Source organism: Canis aureus, chromosome 25, assembly GCF_053574225.1.
Source record: "Canis aureus isolate CA01 chromosome 25, VMU_Caureus_v.1.0, whole genome shotgun sequence".
NCBI classification, from domain to species: domain Eukaryota; kingdom Metazoa; phylum Chordata; class Mammalia; order Carnivora; family Canidae; genus Canis; species Canis aureus.
The window spans coordinates 26885021-26892877 of record NC_135635.1 but is presented as its reverse complement, the minus strand read 5'-3'; positions in this window follow the sequence as shown (position 1 = coordinate 26892877).

The following is a 7857-nucleotide window of genomic DNA, read 5'->3' as shown; positions in this document are numbered from 1 at the left end:
GGATGTCCTGAGACAGTCACACAGGTTCCACTCAGTGTTCATAGCATATTCTAATTGATTGTGTGTTGAGCATTGCGTGGAGGAAGTAAAGTTATAATCCCTGACTACAGAGCTTCCTGCTCTAAACATTTAAAGTGTATGTCTTCCAAGATGCTGAAAGAGTGACCAAAGAAAGGTGCCTCCTCCTTCCCAGAATGTTAATCTGCAAACAGAGAAAAGACTCCTCAGAGATAGAGAAGGTGGGACCTACTTAGAGACCCAGGGCTGAGTGTGCAAGTGATGGACTTAAGAAGCCTTGTGTCTTAAGGAAAGGGGGCACCACTGCCTCTACTTGATAGTGCTGAGATTCCACTAGACCCTAATTAAGTGCCATAAATCTGGGGTGGAAGTGGAGGTAGAGGGCGGGGAGAGAAGAGTAGCAGCAGATCCCTAAAGATACAGAATCGATACTAACTATACAAAGAGATAGCATTGAACTTGGAGCAGAAAGAAGTTCCCCAGATCTCAGGGAGAACCTCCACCTGAAGAAACCCACAGATCCCACTGCCCCCACCCTAACACATCTCCAGGAGGCAGGGGCCAGAGGCACTGACTGAGCACCTTCTGTGTTCCGGGTGGGCACTGTGCTGGGGAGGGGGTAAGTGGCCCAGCCCAGACCACAGAGCCAGGATTCCCAGAGGCGAAGGAGCCTGGCAGGGTTGGCAGGAGGGCTGTGATGACAGGACAGTAGGGGAGGGGCAGCTGGGTGTGTGATCTGTGCCTGTTCCCAGGGTCTTAGGCTGTCTTCCCTGCCTCAAGCTGGATAGTCCCAGATGTGCCTCTGCTTGAAGGAAAGAAGGGCAGGTGCGGGGGAGGGTCTGTGTATCCTGCATCTGGTCCATAGAGCAATCCTTTCTGCTTTTTCCCCATGCTACTCACTGCTTGCTGGGGAGAGAGTGGGAGGCTGGGGGACAGGCCAGGGCCTTAGATAGTTACAAGGTAAATAATTGGCCCAGGGCGGGGGCTAATACAGAAGATGCAAAAGTGGGGCCATAAGTCCCTCAGGGGGTACAACATGGGGGAAACTGTTCATTATGGCCCGTCTTTTTTTTTTTAATAAAATAATTTTTATTGGTGTTCAATTTACCAACATACAGAATAACACCCAGTGCTCATCCCGTCAAGTATCCCTCTCAGTGGATTATGGCCCATCTTGATGATTTCTCCTAAAGTATCTGAATCTTGGAGGGTGGGAGGAGGAAAGGAGGGAGGAGGTGGGGCTGTGAGCCAGAGACAGGGGAAGAGGCTGAGAGAGACAGAGGTGAGAGAAGCAGAGAGTGCTGGAGGGGAGGGCACAGAGGGACGAGGGGTGGGGAGACAGCACAGGAGACAGCAGGACATGCAGGGGGAGACACTGACAGGCTCCCAGGGTGAGACTCACACAGATGTGAGAGGAAGGGAGACCCTCTGACCCTGAGGGAGGGACACAGGCAGGGGGACAGCCAGAGGGAGAAGCTGAGGGCAGACCCAGTCCTGGGAAATCTCAGACCACAACATGTTTAGACCAATAGACAGACAAAACTGCCAGACAATGCTGAAGGTGAAGGAGGCCAAGATGGAAGGAAGAAGCCAGGGCTGCAGGGAGGACATTGGGGAGCAGACAGGGAGAGAGAAGGAGGCAGGTGTGCAGCAGGAGGGGGAGCCAGGCCAGGGAGGGGGCTGCAGAGTGGCTCCAGGAGCTTCTGCCCTCTCACCTGGCTCCTGCTGAGCTCGGGCCCCTCTCAGGACCTGCTGTTGCTGGATGGGCCCAGATAGCTGAGAGGGCTAGGAGAAATTGAGGCAGGCAGGCAAGTGATGCTGACCACTTCTAGAGAAGGTGCTGGGACAGCCTGGTTAGGAATCCCATGGAGGAGAGGGGGGAGATGAAGGCCTGGGACCGTGTCTGCATTGAGAGCTAAGGAAGCACCATGAACTGTGTGAGCAAAATGACACGGCAGTGACTGTTCGTTACTTTGGGGTCAGCAGTATGGACTCATTCTGAGCAGTCAGGATCAATGCCTTCAAGCAGCTCCTCACTAAGGGCTCCCACAAATACACATATGAAACCCACTTAAGGAGAAACCGAGGCAGAAAATAGAGACCTTGAGGTCAGTGTACAGGCCAGGTTTGAATCTCGGTTTCAAGGGACCAGGGATGAAGCCACCAGCCAAGTGTGTGAAGATCTAAGACAGCACGGCAAGCTGGCCCCCGCCTCTTACCCAGGCTTTCTCGGGGCTCTGCAGAGACCAGCTCCCCCAGGTCCTCTCAGGGCCAGGGGAGACCCTGAGAACATTAACCCAAGCAACCTAAAGGAGAATTGTTCTCCTCACCCCCGGCTCTGTCAGCCACATGTGAAGGTCCCAGAGGCCAGCTGTGTGGTTATAGTTGGAGCCCAGGGAGTCTCTGTAGCAGCAGGAAGGAGGGTGCAGAGGGAACCTTCCAGAGAAGTCCTGCAGAGAAAGACCAGGGAGCAAAGCTCTCCAGGTCTACCCCACCTCCATGGGCACTTATAAGTATAGTAAAATTCAGAATGTCCAGGGCTTGCATGAAATTAAAGTCAGGAGCTGGGTAAATACATTTCTTCTACAAGTTGAACCCTTTACCCTCCCAGTCTGCCTTGGACACATATCTTTAGGAAACACACTGAACCAGAACCTAAAATCTTTAAAAACTTACAGTTGTTTTGCATAAATTTCATTTTATCCTTAACAACAGGCTATAGAAGCATGCACTAGTACTATGCTATTTTATAGATAATAAAACTGAGTCACAGAGAGGTTAATTAACTCACCTCAAGTCATAGAGCAGGTGAGGACAGAGCAGAGAATCATAAGACTGCATGTGGGGCCTCCTCCGGCAGGCTCTGCCCTGGGAAGCAGCCAGGTTTGGGGCCAGGTGTAGAAGGGGCAAGGGAGTCCCTAGAGGGCAAAAGACCTGCCTCCTGGGGCCCTTCTCAGCATGTGCTGCCCAGGAGAGCTTTGCAGGTTGAGGCCTCAGCTGGGAAGTGGGGCAGGAATATCTTACCCTCTGCACAGGAGAGGCTGAACCACATCATTTATGGAAGGTCTTTGAACTTCAAACACAGAACTCCATCCACAGAAGGGGTGGGTGGAGGGGAGAGTCAGGAGAAGGTTCTCAGAGCCTTCAGGCTTCCCATGACCCCTCCCCACCCCACCCCTAGCTCCCTCTCCATTTTTCTGTCTCCTGACCTCAAGAGCCTCTTCCCGACCTGTCCAAACCCCAGCCACTGTGTCCCCCCAACCATGGCTCCCCAGCCTGTGGGGTCCAGGCTCACCATCCTCACACCCCAGGAGGACAGATCAAGGCCAGAAGTCAGACTCCCTTCCCGAGACCTGCCTGCCCAGCCCCCGGTCACCATGGAGCTATAGCCCTGGCACAGGTTCCACTGTGGCCCTGCATCCAGCAGACCTTCCTCTGTCCCTCTGCCTCCCTCACACACATCTCACCTGAACTCACTCACCTGGAACCGGTGGGGAATACCTGACCCTTCAATACACACACACACACACACACACACACACACACACACACTCTCTCGCATACTCCCTCCCCCAAGGCCATGCACTTCCCGAGAGCTCTGACTTCTCCGACCCTCTCTTCTCCATGTTCCTGCCCCTTGCTACTAACTGAGCATCATCCTCCTTGTCTCCTTGGACACTTTCTAGACTTCGCTATCTTCCTCCATCTTCCCTCCTTTGCTCATTGCCAGGCTCCCATCATCTGAGTCATGGGTCCTGGTCTACTTGCCCTTGACCCACTCTTCTCACACACACTTGCTGAGCCCTGTGTCTCTCTGCCCTGGCTGTCAGCTTCCTCTTCCCAGCTGGCAGGGAGCTCCCCCAGGGCAGGGCCCCTGATCCTCCCTCTGGGTGTCCCCTGGGTGCCCAGCACATAGAGAGGGTAGAGTGTGGGACTCACTGCTTCTGTTCCCAGGAGAAAGGAGGGAAGTGAGAGACAAAGCCAATCAGGGGCAGGATTCTGAGCCTCCCCTGCCCTGTGAGGATCACTATCAGGGCAGCAGCATCTGGAGAGAATCCATCTCCAGGGGGTAGTGCTTTCCTTTAGAAATCTTAGAAATCCCAGGATACCTCTGGTGTGTGTGTGTGTGTGTGTGTGTGTGTGTGTGTGTGTTTGCACCTGCCACGCAGCGAGGGGAGGGAGGATGTGGGTCTGAGGCTACAGGAATCCAGGTCCTGTGTGGAAGGGAGAGGGCTGGGGGAGCTGGACCCCAGACCAGGGCAGCTCCCAGCACACACAGGCCCATGAGCGCAGGGACAGGGGGCCAGTGTGATGATCACAGGATGGATGCAGGGTGGACCGTGGGCATGCCTCCTTCCTCCCTGTGTGTGACCTGCTCATTCACATGGTTTCCTGTGTCCTGTGGTTCAGTCCTCTTCCTCCCTTCTCTACACTTGCAGGCATTTCCTGTGTTCAGAGCTTACAGCCTTCCCTAGGCTGAATTCCTGATAGTTGCTTTTTGCTCATACAGTCTGTTATTCTCACTCTTCTCTCTTCTAAACATTTTTTTGACACCAGGCTAAGGGTCAGGGGAGCAGAGTGAGGAAGGGCAGATACTAAGAGCTCACGTTTACTGAGCGCACACTGTGTGCTAGCCTGTGGCATGCCCACCACAGGGCTGATGCTCACTACAGCCCCTACAGCCCCTGGAAGGATTTCCTGCGGCCTTGACAGGTTTTCCCCACCTATTCCAGGTGAGTGAGTCCAGGTGAGGAGGCTACACCAGGAAGAACAGGGCAGCGATCAAACTCAGCCCCAGGCCTCCTGCTTCCCCACCTCCATCCCCACCAGGGAAGTCTGGGCAGATCTGTGAGCCAGAGGCCATGCCTGCAGCTTCAGGACAGGGAGGGCAGGGAGACACAGGTGACATTGGAGCTCTGGGGGGGCAGGAGAGCCCCCATGTAAGGGGTGGGGCAAAGCCCAGGGTGCACACCTGCACCCCAGTGGATAAAGGAAGGATATGAGCAAGAAGAGGAGCAGAAATACAGGGAAGGCTTGGGGGGAGACTGGGTGGCAGCAGGCACAGTAGGAACAGCAGAGAGCACAGGAGGGCAGGAGGACCTGCAGGGGGAGGCCAAGGTGTGTGTGTGTAGAACAGAAGGGCAGTAATGGGGAGGAACCAGGCTTCAGAGTCTAGGGCGTCAGGACAGGAGCCTAGAGGGGGAAGGGGGAGGAAAGATAAATTCCAGGGGAAAGGATGGAAGCAGGAGGGAGGGAGCGACCGTGGAGGAGATGAGGGACTGAGGCACATGGAGGGACCCAGGGGTAGGGGCAGTGTTCAGAGGGGGAGTGTGAGAGCAGCCACGAGGAATGAGAGAAGGGGGTGAGGTGGCAGGACTGGAGAAGGATTGAAGGAGGGGACACACACACATACACACACGCACACACCTGCCAACGCAAAAGGAGCTATTATTTGGTGATTGGCTCTGAGGTCAGGGTGTGTGCCCCAACACATCATCCCAAACGCTGGCAGCTTTTGGAGCTGATGGAAGGCAGGGCCCCAGGGCTCGGAAGCGGGGGGGATGACGGAAGTCATGAGCCAGTGAATGTGTGTCCTTCTGTGTGGGGCAGGCCTGTGGGTGCCGTAGTGTGTGTGAGTGTGTGTGTGTGTGTGTGTGTGTGTGTGTGTGTGTAAATGAACCTGCTCCTAGGAGCAGCCTGTGCCTGCAGGACTAGGTGTGTGTCTATGGCCCACAGATGCACGCAGCCCTCCACTACATGCAGCCAAATAAAATACCCGAAGACCAAGACACTGTTCACACATGACCACACGGAGACACACAAATGAACAAAGGTGCTCAGACAGTCCAACGTGCCATCACCCACACGGATGGAAGGCAGGAGCCTGGGGCACAGAGTCACTTGACACAAAGTCACCTGAATGTGACCTCTCCCCCTCCCCCCAATACACACATGCACAGAAGACACACTAACTGGGGCACACACCTCTGCAGACACCTGTGCATGTGCGCATCACGGCCCGGCACATCCCAGGGCTCCCTCTGTGGGCCTCACTCCCAACCCTAGCAACCTCGGGACACCCAGCCTGGCTGTGAACATCTGCCCCCCAACCCCTGTCCCCTTCATGCCAGGTCCTCAATCCAGCTGTTTACTCCAGGCCAGCCCAGCTGTCTCCTGCCTGGTGAGGGTTTGCTCTTCCTGCTTCAGAAGCACAGAGAGAGGTTCTCCTCCTCTTCTCCTCCATTCTCTGCCCTGCTGGGTTCCTCCTTCTCCTCTCAGTCATGACTCCCCTCCTCCAGGCAGGCTTCCTTGATGAACTAACTGGCCCTGATTCTGAATTCGCCCTAGCCGTTTGCACTTGTGGTCTGTGCTGGGTGAGTGTCACCAGGTGACTGCATATCAGTAGGCAGGGAGGGGACTGCAAGCTCCCCAAGGGCAGGAGATCCGCCCCGAAGGACACACGGGCCCCTGGTGAGGACGCTCAGGGCGGCCCTGCAGGCTGTGAGGGCCATCCCCACAGAGGAGGCCTCAGGAGCCAGGCTCCTGCAGGGACAGGTGACACCGCCACTGGGAAGCAAGTGGCAGGTCACCACATGAGCCTGAGTCCAACTGTGTCTCTGAGTCTGTGTCTCTGCTATCTCTGGCCTCTGGGTGTGTCTCTGTGTCTGTCTTGGATCTCTTGCTCTGCCCTCTGTAGGCTCCTCTTTTCCTCTCTTCTGTCTCTGTCTCTCTGTCTCTCTTTTCCACTGCCTGATGTTTGTCTCTGGTGACTTTGTCTGCATCTCATAGACTCTCCAGGGTGCTCAGAATGTACTGGCTCTGTCTTCTTGCTCCACTCTGTTGATCTGGGGTTGAATTTACTGGGTCTTTCCGTCCCTATCACTGTGTCTGTCTCTTCCCTTCTCTGCCTCCCAGCACTGCCCTGTGGTTCGGTGTGTGGTCAGGCATGGAGGGCACAAAGGAGAGCAGGCAAGCAGCCCTTTGTGTGGATGTTTCTGTGCTCTCCCATCCAAAATGTTGTCCCATTAGAACGCCCCGTAGGCTGGGACTGCAGCCTCTGATCCTCACCAAATACTGTTCAGGTCTCCATATACGGGTCCTTCCTGCTTGCTATGCTGGCCAGTCAGGCCCTCAGGCTTGGCCCCATTCGGTCTGTTAACTGAGGTCCACTGGAAATTCTAAGAGGGTATTTGTGGTTCCCTTTCACAGGTATCTATGTGTCTGGAACATTCTGTGAGAAGAGGAGGGAGGAAAAGTAGGAGGCACACTGGAGGTGCTATGCCAAAGGATGGAGGGGTGTGCAGAACGGAAAGCCTGGGATCATAGCCTCTGGATCCTGGGCAAGTATTGCCCAGTGACTCCTTGCAACCCTCAGACAGGCACACATGGTGCAATGAGTCCAGAGAATAAGTATACACATCTTCAAACACAGTTAAGGGGAACAAAAAATGTATGTCCCTCTTTTATCCCCTTATGGCACCTGTAACCCTTCCTTGCACACAGGAAGCTCTCAGTAAAGTCATTGGCTCCTATTTTACCAGGTCTCCCAAGACAAGCACCTAAATCAGTGGGACTCAATTACTTCCAGTATCCCTTCCCACCCCACCCCCACTCTCTTACCCCACCACCTCAGTATCTGCCCCCAGGATAGTGTTCCTGCCAAGACTGCCCAGCACCTCAGTGATCAGGGGACCCCAGCTCAAATCCCAGGCATCCAATCCCTCCTCCTCCCCCATTTATCTGGGGTCCTTCCCACCTCCACTTCCCCCTGTCCACCCAATGCCCCCTGGCCCCCTGGGTGTCTCCCCAAAGACAGGCAGCTCCTAATGAGCCCTGAGC